The sequence below is a fragment of the Natator depressus genome, chromosome 1 (genome assembly GCF_965152275.1).
Source record: "Natator depressus isolate rNatDep1 chromosome 1, rNatDep2.hap1, whole genome shotgun sequence".
Lineage (NCBI taxonomy): Eukaryota > Metazoa > Chordata > Testudines > Cheloniidae > Natator > Natator depressus.
This window is the reverse complement of record NC_134234.1, coordinates 303,616,850-303,642,250: the sequence shown is the minus strand read 5'-3', so window position 1 is coordinate 303,642,250 and position 25,401 is coordinate 303,616,850. Positions and strand designations below refer to the sequence as shown.

At 41.3% G+C, this 25,401-nt stretch overlaps 1 long non-coding RNA gene across 1 annotated transcript in view; it reads left to right on the top strand.

The window, feature by feature from the left end:
• The first annotated feature begins 11,831 nt into the window (after window positions 1-11,831).
• The window catches only part of LOC141987080 (uncharacterized), a 65,555-nt gene continuing 51,985 nt past the window's right edge, over window positions 11,832-25,401 (top strand). The window contains exons 1-2 of the long non-coding RNA XR_012639440.1: window positions 11,832-11,902; window positions 12,022-12,191. This is a non-coding gene — a long non-coding RNA (uncharacterized LOC141987080). The remainder of the gene's footprint in view (window positions 11,903-12,021; window positions 12,192-25,401) is intronic.

Genomic DNA, 25,401 nt, shown 5'->3' with positions numbered 1-25,401 from the left:
TGAAAATACATTTCTTTGCAGTGATTGTTGCTATAAGTTCCCTTAATCAGCAGTTCTCAGGGGAGGGAGGAAGGGTCCATGAGCAGCTCTCGTTTATGTAGCTGGGATAGAAAGGGAGGGGGAGATAACACTTCCTTACCCAAAGGTATCCTTTAGACAACTACATTTCTTATGCAGCTGCAACACTTCTTTACTCCCAACAAGCTGAAGGGGAGGGCAAGGGATGAACACTTATCTATTAAGTGAAGAAACAGTGCCTGCCCCGACTCTACTCCCTAATACCATACCAGCACAGCAGCGGTTTTCCAAGACTCTACTTAACCCTTACATATCCCAACACTCCCCCACTCTTTTCAAAGAAGGGCCCAGGCACCCTTCCTTTTTGCACACTGAATGGTGGGACATTCAGGCTGGAGGCCCTGGCTCCAGTTAGCCCTATACCTTGATCCACTGGTCATACTACGAGGAGAGAGAAGGCAGGTCACAAAAGGGGTAAGCCACTGAATTTATGGGTATGGCTTCCAGGGAGAGGCTAGGGCAGCGCTTATTTTAAACACCCCATGAATATGATTCATAATACAAATAATATGAATAACATCCCTACAACAAGAATAATACGACCAAGAAGTGAATGAGTGTCCATTAGGCCTGTCCGAAGGCACAGGCTACGTTAGTCCAAGTACAATTTGTAGGCAGTTTAGTAGCTAGTTGGAAGGCATTTATTCCTTGAAGGGCCTGGGCTTCCAAGACCTACGTTCGGTGTTGCTTGGCCAGGAGCTGCCCCTACAGTCTTCATGTACTCTTGTCCATATTAGGAGTTCATTGAATATTTACAGAGAAATGGGGTATTGTCCAAACCAGCTCAACCACTTGGTACGGAATTGGGTAATGCACTGGTTTGACTGTTCACAGCAATGAGTTCCACCGATCCATTTATGCTCCAAAGTTCCGATGGCAGAATGTAGATTTGTGTGATTGTGCCAGATGCTGGTGCACTTGTACTCTCAAGTGTCATATTACAGAATTGTGCACACTCTCAGCGGAACACTTTATACCCCCTATACATTACACCCAATTGTTCATTTCAGGCACAGGCCACTGGGCCTGCTTTTTTTATGGCCATTGGGGGGGGCATATTTAAATATTTTTTGGGGACAAATAATTACTTAACTGAATTATTGTTTATTTTATACCATTTTATTTTCCCTATTCTCTTTGTGGGTTCATTTGTAAGATGCATGCAACAGAATTTATTTATACCCATTTTAACTCCCCATTCTGTGCCTTTTATTTGCATGCAATAAACCCATTTTTATACTCCATTTTTTGTTTTTAATAGCAGCAGGCTGGGCCTCAACTGGTCAAAGACTAGGTAAGGCACTCTTCATTTAGGAATTGGGAATGGATAGTGTTCTACTGGAATGTGGTACATCACTTGATTCCCCCTGTTGGGTAGGCCGTGCTCTCCAAGCAGGTTATACCATACACTGACCTTGCTGCTATATGCATTAACCCTCCTTGTACAATATTTACCAAAATAACAGTAATAACAAGACAAACAACACAAAACACACGACACAATCTTTGTTGTGACAGTAGACCCATGGTGTTCTGGGTTGTTCTTTCACTGGCGCCAGCTTGTCCATAGTGACTGAAAAACAAAATAAACATTTCCCAGCCCCTTGGTGTGGGCAGATTATTGCTTAAAAATACCCCTTCCTTTTACAATTTTTTTTTTCTGACTGCAGGAAAAAACAGAAGAATTACTTCCATACTTTTTTTGTTTTGTTTTATAGGCAGGGTAGGTTTTTATCCTTAAAGGGAAAGGGTGAATTATTCCACTATTTATTTATGAAATTTATGAGGTTGTGTACCTCAGTTTTCCTTTTTGTACACCAGACCAGATTTGTAATGGTTTTTATGCTGTGCCAAGCTTTAAGTTTATTCACAGGTAATAGCTGAGAGGCAGTATTACCATTTGACCTTTGATATGAAATTTACTTTCAATTACTGTTTGCTTAAAATTTGTCCACAAAATTATACAAATTATACATTGTTATGGGATTACTTACTAGCATTTATTAAAAAAAATTAACATTGTGACAGTTAGATTACTTAGAGCCACTTTGGCTGCTTGATGCCTGCAGCTAGGCTGATGGAAGAAGTCTTCTTTTGGTCTACTAGTGTCAACACCAGGGCTTAGTTCAGCTTAATTACATCTCACAGGGCATTATTTACTTACTAGATGCTCCAAAATGACTCTTCATTTCAAAATTTAAGCTAATTAGGTTGAAACAGGTATAAGAAGGTGAAAATCAAAATGAATCATATTGATTAACCTGAAATAAAAAAACAAAAGGTTTTTAGGTTCACAAAAAAAATTGAGATTTCAACGTTTCATCCCGATTTGATACTGCAAAATTTTTCAAACTCCTGATAATATTTGCATGACAGGAAACTATTTCTGACTTAGCTCTATTCAATACCTTTGTTTGTCATTGGATGGCATATGGCAGTTGAGGATTTATTCAATCTATCTGCTTACCATTTTAAATAAGGAAAAGCATGGCACAGTCAAAATACTGATTGTCATACTTAAGATGATCAACAGTACAAAAATCAATGCAGTGTATCCCAAGTGGTGCGAAAGTTCTTCTATTCTCCAAATTAACACTGGTTTCACGTTCAAGCATCTTACTAACATCAGTGACAGACATATATATCTTTGCGTCATCCTCAGTAAGAACCCAGAAGAATCTCTTTGGGTATGTCTACGCATTTACATTTGTGTAGCACAGAGAGAACCTCCCAGCTCAGGTAAACAGAGTCATGCTAGCTTGGCTCAATTTAGTGCTCTAAAAATAGCAGTGTGACTGTTGCAGGCTATCTACTTGAGCTTATACCCAGGGGGTCAGATGGGCTTGAGAGCCTGAGCTACCACCCAAGCCAAAACAGCCACGTTGCTATTTTTAGTTCACTACCTTCAGCTGACCTAGTGTGGGTCTGTCTACCCAGGCTGTGAGGCTTGCACCCTATTGCAATGTGAATATACTCTTTGGGGACAGCTAAAAGGATTCATTTTCTTTGGTAGCCTGGTTTTTCATGCATAGCAGCGAGTACTTCTGTTTCAAGGTACTAGCTCTTGTGCACTGTAACCAGTTTTCTTTCTAGAGGCTGGGAGCCAGATTTTCCAAGGTATTTAGGCTCTGAAAGATGCTGCTAGGTGCCTAGTGAGGATTTTCAAAAGCACTTAAACAGAATTAGGCACCTAACTGGCTTAAGAGCTTTGAAAATCCCATTAGGTGCCTAGTAGTATTTTAGGTATCTAAGTATTTTTGAAAATTTGACACTCTGTGTGGATTTTTTTGACACTCTATATGGAATCCCATCAGTGGCTATTTTCTGTACAGTTTAAGGTGTCAAAGTACCATCCCTATCACAGCATCTTTAATGTCTTTAAGGTGACATTAACTTGATTTTCCACACAATTACACTATTTATCGCAAAAAGAAAAGGAGTACTTGTGGCACCTTAGAGACTACATTATTGAGAGGAAAACCTTGGAAGAATGTCTTTCCCAAATACAAATAGCTGCAGAATATTTTTTGTCTCTCTGTCTGGTTTATTGACACTCTTTGAGACTATTTTAGTTATCTAACTTATACACATCTTGGCATGCAGTCCCAAAATAGCAGAGACAATCTCCTTTGTAAATGAACTTTGTGTAGAATTCCTAGTGCTGAGACGGACCTATGAAAAATAAGTAACTCAATATTCCTGAAAAAATAATGAGGAGTCCATGTGGCACCTTACAGACTAACAAATTTATTTGGGCATAAGCTTTCGTAGGTTAGAACCCACTAACTTCAAAACCAGACTCCAATGTGAAGCTGCAGAACTGGAATTAATTTGCAAACTGGATACCATCAGATTAGGCCTGAATAGAGACTGGGAGTGGTTGGGTCATTATAAAACCTAAACTTAATTTCCCCAATACTAATTTCCCCCTACTGTTACTCACACCTTCTCGTCAACTGTCTGTAATGGGTCACTCTCTTACCACTTCAGAAGTTATTTTTCCTCTCTTGGTATCCTGCTGTTAACTGATTTATCTTGTTAAACTGACCTCACACTTGGTAAAGCAACCCCCATCCTTTCATGTATTTATACCTGCTCCGTATTTTCACTCCATGCATCCGACAAAGTGGGTTCTAGCCCTCAAAAGCTTATGCCCAAATAAATTTGTTAGTCTCTAAGGTGCCACAAAGACTCCTCATTATTTTTTCAGGAATATTGAGTTACTTATTTATCTTCAGTCATTTTGCTGGGCCCTGGCAGGCTCGGTTTTTTATTGTAGTAGGTCTTTGTTTAGACATGGTATGAGCTGCTGTGATTTCTTTTACCTGCATCTATTCCATTATTGTTTTTGTGGAAGTGTGGAACTGAAGACTATTTTACAAACAGGGCTCTTCATCACCTTTAAGAAGATTAAGCAAAATTGAGGTCAGCTTTGAACCTGCATCAGATTAAATAAAATCATTGTAACCAGAACTATGTAACCTTGACACTTAACAATGAAAAGTAATAAATAGCTGCAGTAAGAAAAAGGAGCCATTACAATGTCTAATTGTTTATAAAGGAACGCTGATAATTCATGCAATTAGTAAAGAGGAAAACAATCAGCTAAGGTGAACTGATAGACATAAGTCAGTAGGTAAAGGCTGATCTTTAATTAGTCACCAAATGGTCTATAACATACATTATCATGACTCTTGGCTTTGATCGTTCCTAGTAAGTCTTTCAATGAAATCATGAATGAAAGAATGAGAAACTGACATGTAAAGTAAGTATAATGGGCTATTCCAAAGGGGGGGAAAAACCTTGCATGGCTACCATCTCTTTATACCAGAGGTGGGCAAACTACGGCCCGCGGGCCACATCCGGCCTGCGGGACTGTCCTACCTGGCCCCTCAGCTCCTGGCCGGGGAGGCTAGCCCCTGGCTCCTCCCCTGCTGTCCCCTCCTCAGCACCCTGCGCCACCAGCGCTCTGGGCCACCGGGCAGGGTGGCGGCGTGGCTGCGACCTCCTGCTGCTGTGAGCGGCGTGGTAAGGGGGCGGGGAGGGATTGGATAAGGGGCAGGGGGTTCTGGGGGGCAGTCATGGGAAAGGGAGCAGGGGGAAGTTGAATGCGGAGGAGGTTTGGGGGTGGTGGTCAGGGGATGGGCAGAGGGAGTTGGATGGGGGTGGGGTCCTGGGGGGCAGTCAGGGCGCGGGGATGTGGATGGGGTTGCTGATTCATGTCTCCTTTCTTTTTCACTCTATTGGCTTTCTATCTAGCTACTCAATTGCTTAAAATATCCCTCTTACATTGAACGTCATCACTCCAAACTACCCTTAGCAACCTCTTTCCTGTCATTCTTTCCTTTTCCCTGCCTTCATTCACTTTCTTGTTACAGAAGGAGAAGGAGGACCCAGAGGCGGACTGAGTAGACGGGTTTCTTTATTGTGGTACTTCTTCCCCTTGACCCAATTGTCGAGTAAGCACTGAATTAGTTACAGCACACTCTTTTTATCTAAGTTAATACGTAAATATCTACATTTACTACAACCCCCCCAACCCTTATTGAGTAATACAAATGCCCATACAATTAATATTAACAGCTATATACTGAATATAATTATTCCCGCCCCTGATTACTGTTACATCATTAGCATATTCTACGGATAACTTTTACTTTGAAGATACATTTCTTTACAATAATTGCAGCTACAAATTTCCTTGATCAACAGTTTGCAGGGGAGGGAGGGAGGAAGAGGCCATGACCCCAAGCTCATTTGTGTAGCTGGGAAAGGAAGGGAGGTGGAGATAACGCTGCTTTACCCAAAAGGTATTCTTTTAGATCCCCACATTCCTTATGCAGCTGAGAGCTTATCAGTTCTTAACAAGCAGAAGGGAACTTTGTGGCAGATTACACTTTATCTATCAAGCGAAGGAATAGTGCACGCCTGTGCCTACTCCCCAGTACCATGCCAGTACACCAGCGGTTGCCCAGGTCTCTACTTAATCCTTACATATCCCATCACTCCCCCACTCTCTTCAAAGAAGGGCCCAGGTGTCCCTTCTTCCCACACAGTGGACGGCGGGACACTCAGGCTGGAGGCCCTGGCTCCAGTTAGCCTGATACCTTGGTCCACCGGTCATGCTATGGGGAGAGAGAGAAGGCGGGTCACAAAAGGGGGTAAGCCACTCAGTTTACAAGCATGGCTTTTGGAGAGAGGCTAGGGCAGCACATAATTTTAAGCACCCCTTTATACAATTAATAATACAATTAAAATGAATAAAACCCCTACTACATGAATAATATGACTAAGCGAATGAGTGTCCATTAGGCCTGTCCAAAGGGCACAGGCTACATAAGTCCAAGGACAATCAGCAGGCAGTTCGGTAGCTAGTTGGAAGGTACTCATTTCTCGAAGGGCTTGGGCTTCCAAGACCTGAGTTTAACATTCGGGCCACCACCAGAAACACTGCTGCTCCTCCTTTGATAGGGTTAAAATCCTGTAACATCATTTTGGAGTGTATATTTTAAATGTGCCCAGTTGTTGGCAGTAGCAGCGAGCTGTCCCTACAGCGTTCATGTGCTTTTGTCCATATCATGAGTTCACTGAATCATTGTAAATAGTTATATTTATGTGGATATCATGAATATTCAGAGTTATCAAAATTAATTATACATATTTTGGAAGGGTTAACAACCCTTATGATTAAGGATATGATTCTGTCACAGAGGTCACAGTTTCCATGACTTTCCAGGACCTCCAGGACTTCTTCTGTGGCAGGGCTGGAGCAGCTGTTAGCCCTGGGGCCCATCAGAACAGAGGGCCAGTGGCGAGCCCACGGGCAGCCGGAGCAGCAGCCAGCCCCGAAGCAGAAGCCCCCAGAACAGATAGCCTTCAACTGCAGTGTGGGGCACAAGTCGTTTCCTGGGATCACACAGATATATCAGGCAAATCAGGCAGTGACCAGCCCTTGGGCCACCAGAGCAGCAGCCAGCCCCAAAGCAGCAGCCCCTGGAAAGCTGAGTGACCAGCCCTTGGGCCACCAGAGCACTAGCCAGCCCCAAAGCAGCAGCCCCCGGAAAGCTGGGTGACCAGCCCCTGGGCTGCCAGAACATCGGACCGGCAGCCAGCCCCAGGCCCACCAGAGCAGCGGTCCCCAGTCCCCCAGAGCAACGGCGGCAGTTGGATCAGCTCCCCTGATGATGAAGCAGCAGTGGTCTACCCCTTCTGCAGGAGCATGAGTGGGACTGGAGCAGCTGAAAGCCCCAGCAGTGCTCTGTTTGTCCCCACTCCCTGGGTATTTTTAGTAAAAGTCAGGGACAGGTCTCAGGTTTCTGTGAATTTTTGTTTATTGCCCACAACCTGTCCCTGACTTTTACTAAAAATACCTATGGCAGAATCTTAACCTTACTCATGATTCAGGGTTTAAGACAATCTCTAAATATTCCAGATCAGGATGAGACCCAATTGCGGAGGAAGCAGGAGGCGGGGAGATTACCACACATCTGTCTATTACAAGGTTCTTACACCTTCCTCTGAAACATCTGGTGAGGTTTCAAAGGAAGGTATGATAATGGACTAGATGGACCTCTGGTCTGACTTAACATGTCCTATGATCCCATTTATATGTAACATTGCCTAAAATTGTGTTAGAGTGTAAAGCTGTCATGGCTGTGACTGTCCTTGTTGCTCAGTTCAGTGCCAATAGCTTTCATAATCTCAAATAAATCAATGTTCTACTCCCCCTCTTTCTAATTTAAAATTTTTGGAACATATTTTCCCCTTCTCTTCATTTTTTAGAATCTCCCTAACTTTAATCTAGTTTCAAAATCTTTCTCTTTTCCTCTTCATGCTACTTCTCCTAATGAAATAATGTCTCTGTTTGTAACCCAAAATTTTATTCTCTCGCAGGCCCCTCAGTTGTTGATGTGTTTGTTAATTATAATTGTTTACTTCCTTGCTGTGTCCTTCTCTTATCCTTCCTCAAAACCTTGGATCACGGTTGCTATATAAATAAAAACAATTAATCTGTATAAAAACACATTAAACCTTTACTTGCACTATATGATATTTAGAAAGAAGGGACTGTATAAGGGAGATAGAGAAAAGAAATGACATTGAGAGATACAGAGGCAAAGAGAAAAGAGACACAAATGCAGGTTAAGTTATAATCAGACAAGATTACATACAGCCCTATAAAGCTAGAAAGAAACAGACAAGGAGACAGCAAAAAGGTAACTGCCTATTCAATAATAATTATTTTGAGGTTATAATGTGTACACTGTAGTGTCAGCAGTTAGCATTTTCTATTAGGAACCATGTGAAGATATTACATACTGCCTCTGTAAAACTCAGAGGAATTTGGGGCGTGTGGAAAGCTGGCAGACACAGTACTTGTGGTGTGACTGGAATACGATTGCTGTTCCTGTACAGTGTGTCTTTGTCCATTCATAACACTAAGATGCTCACCAAGGTGGATTTGACATCACTGCGACCAGCACAACCAATTTATGGTAATTCCTGGGACCCTTCCTATATAAGGGTTATTTGGCTACAAGAGCAGCACTGGGACACTCAGATAGTCAAAAGCCACTATTTTACATCTCTGCCTCAGCACGGTCATTTCTGCAACACTCAGCACAGCAATAGCATGAGGAACATTGCATATTAAGGAGCTACTTCTTGAGTTCCCCCTCCCCCGCTTTGACTAAAACGATCATAACATTTTGGGTCAGATTCCCATCATTCAAGGGGTGCAAAGGAGGAGCAATCAGGCCATAGCTGGCTCCTTTGCCAACTGCCTTCCCCATCGCAGTGTAGAGTGTGTTTTGGTATTTGTGTCATATGTGTGAATAATTTTAGTTGACCCAAAACTGCATTTTCTGGTGAATAAATGATTAATCCCCCAAATTTTGCCCAGCAACACTCGTTAGACCACACGTCAGCCAAGACCATCTAACTCAGGCTCTAAGCCACCATGTACTTCCATAATGCTAAAGTTTTGACAAATGTCTCAGAAGCCACTTGCAGCTTTTTTTTAGATGAAATAGAAAATACTGCCACTTTCATTTTCTGAAAGTTATCTCACAGTATGAGACTAGCTGATTGAATGAACTGCCCCAATTTACAATCCAGGAGTCACAAAATCGTGTGAATATGCAGTCTGAGTGAATTGCTGATTTGAGTTTAGAACAGTAAAAGAGAGGTGATGTGAAGACTAGTGTATATATTAGACTCACTGAGGGCATGAAGTCTTTAAACCATGGTTTGAGGACTTCAATAGCTCAGACATAGGTGAGAGGTTTATTGCAGGAGTGGGTGGGTGAGATTCTGTGGCCTGCGTTGTGCAGGAGGTCAGACTAGATGATCATAATGGCCCCTTCTGACCTTAATATCTATGAGTCTACACATACAGAGCTGCAGCAGTGCAGCTGTATCAATATAGTTGAGCCACTGCAGTGTGTCTGTTGAAGATGCTCTATGCCGACAGGAGAGCTCTCCCGTCGGCATAATCAAACCACCTTTGTGAATGGCAGAAGCTCTGTCAACAAGAGAAGCTCTCCCACCAACACACGAGCGCTTATGTAGGTGTAACATATGTCACTCAGGGGGTGGTTTATTCACATCCCTGAGTGACATAAATTTTGCCAACATACACTGTAGTGTAGACACAGCCCTAGATGACATATACTGAATTATATACTTTTAAACTTACATGTCCTCACATCTATTTACACCCACTTATTGAAGTCTAGGGGACCCTAAGGGTATGTCTACACTTCAAGCTGGAGCTGTACAATTCCAGCTTGACAAGACACACCTGCTCTAGCTTTGAGTGAGCTACTGTGCTAAAACTAGAGTATAGCCACAGCGGTGCAAGGGTTGGGAGAGGCTAGCTGTCCTGAGTACATGTCTAGTGTCTTGGATGGATACAGACGTGGGGTGGCTAGTCCCTCCTGATGTTTTCATGGGCTATACTCTAGTTTTAGCACACTAGTTTGATTAGAGCTAGCATGGGTATTTCTCCTTAAACTAGAATTTATACCTCCAGCTCCAAGTGTAGACATACCCCACGTTGTGCAGCTTATAGGGTGAAGAGGCAGAAATAGGTGTACAAATGTGTAAGTGCAAGTATGGGATGGCATGGGAGTTACACTCCCTTGCATTCACCAATTTCAGGACCATGAATCAGTCTATTCCCTAGAAATGAACTTCCCCCCCATCCCCATGTTGTAGATCACACTTGATCAGATTTTCAAATTTAGGCACAGGCAATTGTATGCATACATTTTCATGAGCCTACTTTATAAACACAAAGACCCATTATACATGCACAAATCAGGTATTTCCATACACACATGGCAAGTTAAATGCCTGATTTCCATATATGCATACAAATAATATTGTTTGCATACACATCATATACTTACAATTATAAATTATGTACATGCAAATCTATGTATGCAATTGCATGTGCCTAAACTTGAAAAATGTGTCTCAAAATGATATACTACAAGGAAAAAGTTTATTGCTGAGAAAAAGAATCTGTACTAATTCATGGTTCTGCTCCACTTTTCAAAGTTACACAGAGAACAAGGAGATACAGGCAATATGACTGGCTAATATACAGGATGTTTCTAACTATCGGAGGGGTGAAGTTCTGGAACAACCACCCAATAGGAGTTGTAGAGGTGAATAACCAAATTAATTTTAAGACAGAGCTTGATACATTTCTGAGTGTGATTGTACAATGGGGTTGCCTGTGGTGATGTGGGGGGCTGAGGTTGGTGGCCTAGGGGGTCCCTTTCATTCCTAAATCTCACGCTTTAGGTCTTCAGATGGTTGCCTGAAAAGACCAGGAAGGAATTTTTTCCTTCCTAATGTATTTCTGAGATTTTTTCCCTCCTTTCTCTGAAACATAAGAAATGGCCATGACCGGAGAGGGGACACTCGATCGGATGGGGTGGTACTCTAAGGTGGTACAGAGACTCCTTTTTCTCAGGTGCTTTAACTGGTGGGTCTTATCACAATATTCAGGCTCTATCTGATCTCCATATGTGACGTCAGGATCAAATTTTCCCCCAGGTCAGATTGGCAGGGACCTTGGGAGTTATTTGTTGCCTTCAACTGCAGTGTGGGGCACAGGTAATTTCCTGGGATCACACAGACATACCTCACCAAATCAATTCCCTGACACGGGAGGGGCCTCAGGCATTGGTTCTCAGTCTCTTCTATTCTAATAGCACACAATAGTTTAGTTTCCTGAGGGCTATAATACTTCAGTCAAATCCTGATTAGGCTCAATACAGGGTAGCTGGGTGGGCCTGTGGTATGCAGGTTTGGTGAGATGATTTGGTGGTTCCTTGTGGCTTTGAAGTCTGGCTCCATGTTAATGCTATAGAAGTGTGCTCGAAAGTACATACCAACAGAAACTGCTTCATGTACAAAAAGCCAATCCACACACCTCTGTTTCTTTCATTTTTCAGCTTGCAATAGCACTAGTGGCCTTGGTACAGAACTTTTTTCTGGGGATTAATGAGATTTTGGATCCACTAGTCCCCAGGAAATGCCCTGCACCTGATCCTTATTGATTAGGCAGAAATAGTATCAAGTTACTGCACATGTCTCCTAGAGGTCATTATGCCTCACAACAGCATATGTATTTTTTTCTCATTTATTCCACAGCAGCAGCAAGTACATGAAAAGAATGTGTCCTGGAAGGATTTCTTAACGCTGTCCCTCTGAACAATGCTGTAGCAGGTTATACAAGAGACATATAGGAAAAGGAAGCCACACTACAGCATGATTATGTTAACAACGCTGCCAGAAAGATTATCACACGGTAATTGGATACATGTCTCTCTCAGCTAGCTAATCGTGGCATTTACATCAAAGGCTTGATTCTGAGTAGGTCTGTCAATATTTGGTCTCTTACCTTGCTCTTTCCCTTGACCTTTCCAGCATGAAGCCGATTCTTTTCTGGTATGTGACAGCAAAGATCATGCTACCTCCTGTTCAACAAGGCTCTTTTCACCTTCTTCTCCCTACCATGAGAACAGGCATGAATGCAGTATGCTGCAATGGCAAAACTGCTGAAGAGCGCATCTGGAAAACGGAGAGTAATCAGTGCCGTAAGTCTAAATTACTGTTTCTCTAGAAAAGAGAGTATAACTATTTGAAAATGACAATTTAACTCCTTGGTAGTTGTTGCAGAGTGCATATTGTACTCTGTAGGCCAAATTCTGCTCTCAGTTACACCAGCAGAAATTTAGGGTAACTCCACTGACTTCAATGGAATTTCTCCATATATAGACCCAGTGTAACAGACAGCAGAACTGAATGATACTGTTATCTATCCATCCTGTATTGATCTTATCAGTCTAATCTCCCCATCCATCCTTTCATAGTTGATGAAGAGAAATATATTCTCTAGAAACTTTAAAGTGCCAGAGCTTTTAAGAATGCTCCATAAGAGAAATCTGTCTATTGAGAAAGCTGCTTTACATTTCAAAGATACTACAGTGTTTCACTTTTGTGTACTATTGAGAATATCTAAAGGTTTCCTGTAGGATACAATATTCATTCCACTTAAAATGAAAAGCACCTTTGATATTTGAACATATTTATGAAACCGTGAATGTAGAACTGTGCTTACAGTTTCACAGTAATCCATGAAAGGATTGTACGTAGGCACAAGATAAGTACAAGTGCATGAAATAATTTGAGCATGTACAATAAAAAGAACAGCTAAAGGAAAATTAACTATATTAATTAGTAGCTAACTTTTTTTTCAATTTTGACTCAAACACACAGTTTAGACAGCAAACACTCTCACCTGAATTTTTGTAAATAACCCTTTGATCAAGTAACTAAAGAAAAAACTCCAGCATCATTTCTTTTGTACCGATAGGCACTAGAAGGTAGTGGCTATATTTATTCTATGACCCAAAGATACAAAATAATGAACATTAAAAATGGAGTTAGCAGTGAAGAAAGCAGATGAGTGGAATCATACATTCTTTTTTTTTCTTTTGCTGAATAATCCCCTCTCCAAAACCTTAAAAACCACAGCTTTATCCTTTTTCTGTATGTGAATTATCTACACAGGGGCTTATGTTTTAAACAAATATGTTCATTATCCAAAGTTATTTTACAAATGTTTTATGCACACAAATTTTAGCCTATGGATTGTTCACTGGCTATTAGCCATGACAATTACGTGCTTTGAGTACTAGCTGTTCATAATTCCTTATTTGCATTCTATGGCTGATCTTCTAAGTCAGAGGGTATTGTTTCTGCTCCCTGAATTACATGATTGAAAAATGTATAAATTAAAGGAGGGTTTGAAAAAGACACAACTGGCATGAACATTTGATCAAATTCAAACAACAATTTAAAACATCCTCATGAGTATTTACAAGATGTTAGCTCTCCATAAATAATTCTAGCAAACAAGAAAAAAATCCTTCTTTTACTATTAATGGGGTACAATGGATTAAATGCTGTTTTCACAGAAGATCCTTTCACATACAGGAGCAGTAGTCCCAGGGGCAACTGTAGGAGCTCTAGACTAGTCCATCTCAAACTGTGGAACATGAGTTCTGGTTGGTCAGGTGGTACTAGCTTCTTCTCATTTTCAGCAGCCAAATTACATTGAAAGAAACTAAAATAGCTTAAAGACATTGCTAAATTTCCTTTTCAATGTTATGCTATCACAAATGGAAGGAGAGCTAGTCAAGGAAGATCACTACGTGGAGGGGACATGATGCTGCATAACAGGTTCTCTACTAGGATGTGGTCTACACTAAGAAAGGTCTTAAGAGCCCATGGTCTAGAAACACTTACAGAAATATTTTATATTGATGGAGTAGTGTCTAGAGTCTGTTTAGGGCCCTGTGGGGGCATTGTGGTAATGTTTTGGCAGGTAGCAATCTGTGAGGATTTTCATTGCAGCAGACCAAAATGAATCAGCAGCTGGTGGAGGGGAGCAGGTGAATGAGTAAATTTTCTGAAGGCTGTGATGATTAATCAAAGGGTGTGGAGCAGGTGGAATTATGTTTTGCTCTGAGTAGTTATATTTTAAAACGATGCCATTTGGAAGCATATTAGTGGTGGACAAAATGTGCCCTCCCTCCCTCTCATCCTCTTTTTTACTTTTATTTTAAGATATAATTTTCCATTTTCCTAACTTAGATCAGGTGGCTTGTGCCTATAATTCCTACTCTTCCCAGTGGCTCAGTTATCCTTTCAGGAGGCAGCACAGCCTGCCTGTCACTGTCATGAAACGTTAGTTTGAACAGGCCTGGCTTTTTCTTTACTATTTATCTCTTTTTCCTCTTTTCCTCTCTCATTTTCATTCTCTTTTCTCCTTCTCTCTCCCCCCCATGTCTCTTCACTTTCACCAGTTCTCTGCTCTACTCTTTTCCTTTGTTGTTTTACCCACCATACACATTTAATGCCCCTCACTGTCTTTTTTTCCTGGGCCCATTCCTGTGAGGTGCTGATCTTCTTTTCCCACATGTGGAATCTCTCTATGTCCAACGACTTCAACAGGAGTTGAGGGACTTAAAACACCTTGCAGAATTTGGCCCAACTTTTATCTCCCCATTCCTGTTCCCTGACTCACACCATATACTTCACCAGAGAGCCCAGTGGGATATAGAGATGTTTTTGGCATGCAAGGAGTAGGGAAGAAGAGAGGTAGTAATAAGGAGAGAGTGGCTGAATTTGCCTTTCAAGACAAAGGTAGAAGAGAAGTTTTCTGGCCTTGAGCTGTGCTGAGTTGTAGGTACATTGCTCCAGATCATTCCAGAAGCACTAAATCACTTTATAAAAGTTTTTGTTTCCAGAAATTAAATGGTACAGACATAAACTGGTAAATAAAGTAGTTCTGCAGTAACTCTATATGAAAGAAGATCTGTATTATAATGCTGTATATTGTCATTTGTTCCCTTTCAATTTGATAGCAAGTGAATGTTATTGCTTTTTAATTTCTATTGATTGTTCCATTAATCTGGCCTTTTACAAGTCCACAGTTCATGTGTTTTGTACAGGTTATGACCTAGCTACCAAGCTAGTTTGGAGATTCTGCTGGGGTTTTTGTTTGTTTGTTTTAAGTGCGGCATGGTACATGTATACCATTTAGTTAATATCTAAAGGTCTGGCATTGCACTTTTTGGTAAACGTAGCTAACAATTAACATTTTCTTCTCTAGAACAAAAATGCTAATACAGGAGACTAATACTGAGAGAAGTTGAGTGTTGCAGTGTGGGGTACACAGCACTCTGCAGGTGCCGCCTGAGATAATCTAAGGCCAAATTGTGGTCTGGCTTGTGTAGCCACATAGGGGAATGGGGTGTAAGGTGCCTGTTGCTGCCCTTCATGGGCAACCCATACTGTTGGTAGCAACACAAGGGAGATGCTACATCCCCCTGTGTGTCTGAGCATGCAGGAGAAAGGAATGGGCAAAGTGTTGAGATCCACTCCCCAGCATGTTGGGGAAGTATGTTGAGGTAGTAATAGACTTGGCACAGGGTACTTTCCCCCAGCACAAGAGGGAAATTGAGAGGCAGAGTGTGTCATTGAGAGAACAATGCTCAGTCCTTGTAGCAAAGCCAAGATTAAGTCCTTAGAGTGTTCTAAAGTTTTTTAGCTTAACTGGGGGGTACTTCCTTTCACAGCTCAGAAAATGTTCTCACATAGATTCCCATGTACACTGTAAGCAAACTAATGTAGCATGGATAAGAATAACTAAATGACCTGCTGTTCAGCGATCTGCCACAGGCATACTGGACTTCTGTTTTAATTGAGCACAAATCACTAAAGAAGTAGAAACATTCCCTTAAACATTCTCTATTCAAGTGAGAACAACCGTCTCTTTTTGGCTCAGTGGTGTTTTAAAATATCTATTTTCTAGTTCGATTCTGAGCACACCGAACATAAATGGCCAAATTCTCTGCTGGTGTAAAAAGATGCTGCTCCATTGACTTTAATGCAGTTTTGTCATTTATACTCGCAGAGAACTTAGCCTAGACTAGTGCAGTCACTAGATGGAAGAGTCTTCTACAGGGCACCTATTAAATTTTTTGCAGTGTTACCTTCAGCCTAGTTAGCACTACCATGATATCCATGGTATTCTCTACCATATACATCACAGGATACCTGTAGCATAGTAGAATACTGCAGTCATGTTAATTACTTGAATGGCAATTAAAAGATTTGAATGGTAGCCACTCCACTTGCATAAGGCTACTGTAACATGTGGACAACAGTCACTAGTCACAATGGGCCAAGTTCATCACTAGTTAATGCCACTGAAGGAAGGACAGTTAGAGGCAGTGAAACTCAAAGATTCATATTCATAGAGTCATAGATATTGAGGTCAGAAGGGACCATTATGATCATCTAGTCTGACCTCCTGCACAACGCAGGCCACAGAATCTCACCCACCCACTCCTGCAATAAACCTCTCACCTATGTCTGAGCTACTGAAGTCCTCAAATCATGGTTTAAAGACTTCAAGGTGCAGAGAATCCTCCAGCAAGTGACCAGTGCCCCATGTTAGAGAGGAAGGTGAAAAACCTCCAGGGCCTCTTCCAATCTGCCCTGGAGGAAAATTCTTTCCTGACCCCAAATATGGCGATCAGCTGAACCCTGAGCATATGGGCAAGATTCACCAGCCAGATACCCAGGAAAGAATTCACTGATGTAATTCAGATCCCACCCCATCTAACATCCCATCACAGGCCATTGGGCCTATTTACCATGAATATTTAAAGATCAATTAAGTGCCAAAATCATGTTATCCCATCATACCATCTCCTCCATACACTTATCGAGTTTAATCTTAAAGCCAGATAGGTCTTTTGCCCCCACTGCTTCCCTTGGAAGGCTATTCCAAAACTTCAAGATGGTTAGAAACTTTCGTCTAATTTCAAGTCTAAACTTCCTGATGAGCAGTTATATCCATTTGTTCTTGTGTCCACATTGGTACTGAGCTTAAATAATTCCTCTCCCTCTCCGGTATTTATCCCTCTGATATATTTATAGAGAGCAATCATATCTCCCCTCAACCTTCTTTTGGTTAGGCTAAACAAGCCAAGCTCCTTGAGTCTCCTTTCATAAGACAGGTTTTCCATTCCTCGGATCATCCTAGTAGCCCTTCTCTGTACCTGTTCCAGTTTGAATTCATCCTTCTTAAACATGGGAGACCAGAACTGCACACAGTCTCACCAGTGCCTTGTATAACGGTACTAAAACCTCCTTATCTCTACTGGAAATACCTCGCCTGATGCATCCCAAGACCGCATTAGCTTTTTTCACGGCCATATCACATTGGCGGCTCATAGTCATCCTGTGATCAACCAATACTCCAAAGTCCTTCTCCTCCTCTGTTACTTCTAATTGATGCGTCCCCAGCTTATAACAAAAATTCTTGTTATTAATCCCTAAATGCATGACCTTACACTTCTCACTATTAAATTTCATCCTATTACTATTACTCCAGTTTACAAGGTCATTCCTCCTCCTACTTCTGCCAGCGTCCCATCCCTGCTGTGTTCTGTCCCAACCACAAATAAACCCCATTGCTATTTCCTACACCAAGCTCAGCTCCAGGGAAGCACCACATCAAGATGCAGGAGAGCCAGCTGCCACAGTGTCCTGACGTGTCTCTTCAGCTGAGTGCTTTCTGGAAGGGTGTGGAAAAAGTTAGGAGAACTGGGAAGTGGAAAAAGAACCTACCCAGCAACCTCCACTCAGCACGGACATGTAGAACCTTCAGAATCACACAAACTAGTGGTATCACTCCAAGCACCATATCAGTCCCCCAGCTAGCACCCAGAAACCCCCAGCCATAGCCTGTTATGGGTTCTTGCTGAGATCCAGTTCAACAAAGCTTTGCAGCCACAAAACACTGTGGCATTTGGGTGAGGCCTGGCAAGAAACCATGGGTGCATAAAGTACATTAGCCAGTTCTCCATGTAGATTATATTGGGATTGGGATAAGCAAACTAGTATGAATAATGAAACTACCTTGAACCTTCACCAAAACCGGAACCTTCTAATTCCCAACATGGTCTGGCACAGTTTCCCTCCATCCTCATAATCTTCCAATAGGCCTCACAGCTTCCTCCCTCCTCGGAGACCCTCCAAAGCATCCATTTTGAAAGGGCGTCCTTTTCACACAGGTTCAAAGTAATATATATTAATTGATAAATATATCGCATTAAAAGCTAATAAAGTCCAGTGAATTAGAAGATATTAATTCAATAGAACTTTTTACATGAGCATAAGTATTTTCTATTTGGAAAAATGCAGCACACATTTCAATAGTTGTAAACATGTAGAGAGTTAATGAGATCACCATATATTATGTGCAAATAAAATTTGAGCTTTGGAATGGGAATAAGTATTGTACATGCAGTGAAGAAACAGTTATCTGGAACATTAGGAAGAAGCAGTCAGAAAAGCAAGAAGTTATATTGTCTTAAAAGAAAGTGTGTAGCCTATGAGAAAAACATACAACAGCTATGAAGAAAAAAAGAAGATAAACACAAGTTTTAAAAAATGAACAAAATTAAAGATGCCAAAATGCTTTGGAAAACTGTTGATTGGAAAAGTTGAAGAAAGCAACTTGAATTAAAAAGAATTAAATACAGCAGATATTTAAATCATTTATTCATACTGGTCCTGAAAATGCAGAAGTTAATATCATTCCAACAGTTGTTTTCACTGAGTAGATGATAAGATTAACTGATATTCTTCACTAAAATAGTAGAAAAATTGAGACTGAAAGCTCTGTCAAGATTTAGCCTCTCCAAGGACAAAAGTCATACACTTGACTAGCTGATAGAGAAGATATATTAAAAATGGTAGTAGGAATGAGGACATGTAACATTCATACGCTTCTCCAGTGAATTATCATATCATCTACCAATATCCAGAGTCAATATACAGTATTCCAGGTTAACCTGAAGATGAACTCATCAAAAGTTGAGGTTCTTCTCCCAGATATTCTGGTCAGAAGGGCATAGGGCCCAGTCCTGTTTCCACATAAGTCAGTGCGAGCAGGATTGGGCCCTAAGAGAAATTCCCTCTGAAAAGATTTTGTTAAAAGATAGTGAAAGCTGGAAGGGTGTTAAAAAGTCACCACAACTATCACCTAACTGTATAATGTTAATCCTTTCTGTCATACACTTCAAAAAAAATAAAACAAAACAAAACCTGAAACAAATGAAGGTATTCCGCCAATTCCCTACTGCCATGTAACAACTGACCACTCAGTACCAGCATATTAGTTTTACTTGTTTAAGCTTAACTTTGTCTCATTACATCTTCAAACATTAACACTAGCAGGGGGCAGGAAATGGTGGTGGTGTGTGCAGGGAGTGTGATTTTTGGTTTTGTTTTTTCCCCATTGAAAACATTTGGTTTTAGTGAAAAATTGAAAGCCAAAATATTTTAGTTCTGAAATTCCATTGTGGTGCCTTATGGAAGTGCTACTTCAGGGGCCTGATGCTTCCCTCTCCTCTGGAAGCTGAGCTCCTTGGTTGGAGAACACCTTCCTTGTTACGCCGCAGTCTCTCTCTGTTTGGTGAAGGGAGGCATCTTGCAGAGTCATGGCCTCAGTGCGCCATGGGAAATTAAGTCTGGCAGGGGAGCCCAATTCATAGAAAAGGATGGGAGCATGAGGCACTCAAATAAAACTCCCTGGAGGCTCTATGGCAGCATTTCAGAATTTAATTATTTTGATTTTCACACGTTCTGTTTTTTGATGAAAAATTGACATTTTCTTCAGAAAGCATACACTTTGTGAAACATTTCATTTAGCTGAAGGAACTATTTTCCATCAGACGACAGTTTTGATGGAAATTTTTTGATGAGGCCTAATTAACACACACAACATGACAAACTGGTATTAAAACACACACATATTTTCCTCTGAAATGCATTTTCAGTACAACATATCAGTAACACACTATAAAAGACCTTCAGAGTTCACAAGAATTTGATTTAGCTTTGCCTTCAAGTGCCAGAGACTAACGCAATTTCTGATGACTGTGCCAGGCCAATTCCATTCTGAGTTATAGTTATGACTCTTATCTCCAGTTGAGACACACAAAGTGTGATTCACCTCTGTTACTCTACTGACTTCGGGGGAATTACATCAGCATAAAACCGGAGTAATGCAGTGGTGAATCAGACCCACAGTCTCCTCACTTTTTTGAAGACATTTCTTTTGTTGAAGAGACACAGACAATCCAGAAGTTAATATTTATTTTAAATTAAAAAAATATGCTTTTCTAAAATGAATTACAGTCAAGACTCCTGTGGGCAAACTCCTCAATTGGTGTAAATTTGTGTGGCTCCATTGCCTTTGAGCTATACGGTTTTACACCAGCTGAGGATTTGGCCTATACATTTAAAACTCACTGTATGATTTTCCAGAAAAAAATCTATTCTGGGATGAGTTGTGGAGTTCCAGAGGGAATGATTTGCTTCGAGGGAAATTGGGAGAAATTGAAAATTGGGCTTATAATGAAAATTTGTTTCATACTAAAATATGAAGGAACGCCTTCATAATACTTTACCAAAATCTAGCCAGAATTCAATGTCAGAGAGAAGAAATAAAATGAAGGATCCTAGGAATGTGCCTATTGCTTCAGAAGGAGTAGAAAGAAAAGATGGATTAAATCTTGATTCTTACTTTGCAAAGTTCAGCACTATGGGGAATATTCTGCTCTCGGATATGAAAGGTAGAGATTAACTGTTGTATTCTTCACTTGTATGCACAGAACTCCCTTTAATAGTTTATACTATTTCATATCCTTTGTATTTTGAAATAAAGCCTTTAAATGAAGATAGTTCAGTAACAGAAAAAAGTATAGTGCCACAGAAAGGACTATAAAAGGAGCAGTATCTAGTTTATAGAAAACACAGAATGGGTTTGATACAGAAGCAGAACACCCTTTCATGAAGAAAGGGGAAAGAGATGCAACAAGAAAAAAGACAGGGAGGAATAGCACTAGATAAGGAGAGCAGATACCTCATCTTCAGTATATTCTTTCACAAAACAAAACTACAGCAAGTTACTGTGGGCCAGATTCAGACACACGTTGAGTAACACTTTACCCCATGAGTGGTTTCACTGAAGTCAGTGAGATCATTCATGGAGTAAGATACTATGCAAAGTGAGTAAGGGAATCTGGCCCTATATCAGGACTGCCCAACACCAATCAGGTTGAAAATGATTTATGACAAAGGTATAAAAATATGCTTGGCAGTATTTGATTTTGATTAATAATATCAATTTTTATTTTTAAGTATTTAAATTTTTTTATGGATTTAAATTTTCAAAATTGTGCAAATTATAGGTTTTAAGCACTTTTTCTATTATTATCTATTCAAATTTTCACTGTTTTGAACTCAAACATCCTTTTTCTTACTTTGCCTCTTTAAATGTCTATCGTCAGTGGAAATTTGTTTGTGAGTGTACAGTGCAATTGACATTTACTGAGACATTTAGCAATAAAATTCTAATAGTTTCAAACCTAGGTATAAAATAAAGGGGCTGGTGCAATTTATTTCTTCTGTGGAGCAAGTGGTGAACCTGGGACAGAATTGTGACTTCTTTTGATCCTTATTTAGGTGCCTTAAATTGAAACTGAGCTTTTTTGAGAACTGGCCTTATTTAGGTGCCTAAATAGGGCTCAAGAGTCTCAAGTATGTCTATTACCATAAGTGCAGGTGTAATTGTAGTGCAGGGCAAGCATTCCTGAGGTAGCTTTAATCTCTTTAGTACGGGTAACAATAGAAGAAATGGTGGCACAGACTTAAGTGCTGGCTAGCAACCTGACTCCAAGCCCACTGAGGACCCTGGGTACATATTTGGATTGCTAGCCCATGTTGAAGTCTCTCTTCACTGCACTAATAAGATTCAAGCTAGCTCGGGTACACCTACCCATGCTACAATCACACCTACATTTGTGGAGAGGAGTAGACACACCCACAGTTCACTTTACCTGGTCTGTTCCTGAAGCAGCATGGCTATACGCCACCACTTACTTGGAGCAGATTGCAACATTCTAACAGAAGCAATCCTAGAGACATGCCTTGAGTTGTGGGACAGACCTTGAAGAAAGAGTCTGAAAGACTTTGAAACCTAACAGCGTCTCCAGGTGGAAGATAGTAACACCTGATAGGAAAGGTATGTGGATAAGCTATTTATGGTTTACAAGCTATGTTTTCACAGTGAATTGCAGGAGGAATTGCAGCCTAAATCCCCGGTCTGGAGGGAGAAGAACACAGTTTCTCGGGAGAAAGGCGGGAGCTAGAGGCCTGTGTGGGGTGCCCTCAAGGAGGCCATGAGTGGTGAGGGGAAGTTATCTCAGGAACAGTGGCACCTGGCTCAGCGATGTACTGAGTTGGTGGGAGGTGAGGGCTCAACACCTCACAGGACTGGACTCTGAGTTAGCACTCAGCTCAAGACACATACCATAGTAGCAGCATTCCAGCAGGAAAAGAAGCAGCCAAATCAGGGACAGCTATACTGATGTGGGAACAAAATAAAACAGCACCCAGCTAGGGCTACTCCTCTCCTCAGCACCCCCTGAATCTAGCACAATGCAGGGGAGATACCCCCTGGGGGCAACAGGACCCCAGCAGTGCCTTCCATTCTGCCCATCCCATATCACCCCACCCCCTCCCAACCAGAGAGGATCCATCTAGAGACTCAGCCAGTAGGAACAGGAGCAGCCAGTCAAAATAGTAGAATAGTTGAACTTTCTCTGCCCTGTGCTGATTGGTTGTTTGCTTCAACCCTTCCAGTCTCTTCACCTCAGCTTCACTCCACACCTGGCTCTTCTCCCCTGCCCTGACCCCTCACCCCAACCCCTCATCCCCTTCTGTTCCATTCAGCTGATCCCCTCCTAACTAAACCCATCCAATAAATAAAATAATGAATGTTACATGACATTTGCCGCTATCACTTTGTTCACTCTGCTAGTGTGTTCTACCCCCTTTCCCCACTCAATGTCTGGCCCTCATCACTTGTACTCACTTGTACTCAGTTCTAGTTGCCCTGCCAACATGAGGAGGGAAAAGGGCTTTGAACAGGACTCTACCATCTCCCAGGGGAGTGCACTAACATTGGGTTAATGGATATTCTGAGATGGAGGCTCCCTCAGTCTCTCCTGTTGAAGCTGTTCCACTTTGGATTAATAATTTAAAAATTTCACTGGAGACTGGATCTCTTACCTCCCAGGGGAGTGCTCTGATCTCCAGGCTATAGCATCGTTTTCATGTGTGTTCACACGCTCTCTCTGGCCCAATGTTAAAGCTGCCGCACTGTGGCTGAATAATGAAAGACTCAGAGGGCAAACATGGCTAGGGCACTCACCCGAGAGGTGGCAGATGCCTGTTCAAATCTCTTCTCCTCTGGTGAAGGGGGAATCTGAACTGGGGGGAGGGTCTCCGACATCCTAGCTGAGCACCCTCACCACTGGGCTAAAAGTTATAAGGAAGATCATCCGTCTCCTCCCCCTGCTTTTTGCAAAGGTGCATAACACCAAGAGAGAGTTTGCAGGTGAGAAACCCAAACAGAGGGCGGTGCTTCCCTGCAGCTCAGATTTAAGTGCCCATCCCCAAAAGATGGGAGAGATTTAGCACACACCCCTCATCTTGGAACCTCCCATTGGCTAGATTAGGCAGGGAGCCACCCAGCATGGTGGCTTTTGCTAATCCTATTCAAAGGCACCTGTCTCTCCCCATTCATTGAATAAGGAGCCTAAGCACCCAACTCAGGCTTTGTGAATTTCAGTGATTTTCTAGGTTTCAGAGTAGCAGCCGTGTTAGTCTGTATTCGCAAAAAGAAAAGGAGTACTTGTGGCACCTTAGAGACTAACCAATTTATCTGAGCATGAGCTTTCGTGAGCTACAGCTCACTTCATCAGATGCATCCGATGAAGTGAGCTGTAGCTCACGAAAGCTTATGGTCAAATAAATTGGTTAGTCTCTAAGGTGCCACAAGTACTCGGTGATTTTCTAGGCACCTAAAAGTTAGGCATGGTGACACTCAGCATCACCATGCTTTTGTGTATGTTTTTAAGTAAATATGTTACCGAATCAATCACTGGTCAAACTATCAAAAATAAATAAATAAATAAAATAAGTTTTTACCCTCAGAACTGAACAATTTAGCCTCATAACCAGCTGTGTTGGAATGTGGACCCCAACTTTAGTAAACACAGAACATTCCTAGTTTACTTTTAATAGTCATCAGGTTTAAAACAAACAAAAGGAAGTATTTCCAGTTAACCGGTGGAACTCATTGCCAGGGGATGTTGTAAAGGCCAAAACCGTACCAGGGCTCAAAAACGAACTAGATAAGTTCATGGAGGATAGGTCCATCAATGGCTATTAACCAGAATGGCCAGGGATGGAACACCAGACTGTGAGTGTCACTAGCCTCTGTTTGCTAGAAGCTGGGAAAGGGTGACAGGGATAATTCCCTGTTCTGTTCATTCCCTCTGAAGCATCTGGCATTGGCTACTGATGGAAGACAGGATTCTGGGCTAGAATGACCTTTGATTTGACCCAGTATGACTATTCTTATGTTCTTATTTAAAAAAAATACACATTTATAGTTAATATATTTTCGCAAATCCAACTAGGCTCAAGGCTATTTTATGGTAAATTGGGGCCCAAGCTGCACCCTACATGGGTCTCCCCCATGACCCCACAACAATACCATTTCCCTGCCCAATGCTGTTTCCCCACTTCCATGGAGTGGCAGAAGATTTCAGAGTTATTAAAGATGAATGGGGAAGTTCACAACTTTTGGAGCTCTTGCTTCAGACTGTCTGCAGACTCAGAAAACATCAGTTACACTCAGGTCGTGTTTTCAGGCTTTTCTTTGCATAGAATAGAATAGAATTTTCTGGATGTGACTTCAAAAGGTGAGACCCTGTGCATAAATCTATATAGCCTAATAGTTTAATCCAATCTTAGACAAGGCTATTTATTATCTTTTGTTTTTCTCAGATGGTTTGTTCATTCTGTGTCGCTGCCCAATTCCTTTTTGTATGACTATATGAGTCCCATTTACAGTTTTTCCATCTTCATTCTCCCTTATCTAACTAATCTGCTGGTGTTGTGTTGTCTTGCTGTTCAGAAGCCAGGTAATTGAAAGAAAAATTGCTACTCTGATAAACTGATAAGAGCATCTTTTATTTTCAGCTTCTCTTTTTTAATTTCTTTTATTTTTCCAGTTCCATTAATCCACGAATTAAGTTTTAATTGAAATGATAACATTTTAAAAAATTTGAAAAAAAGCCATGCTGA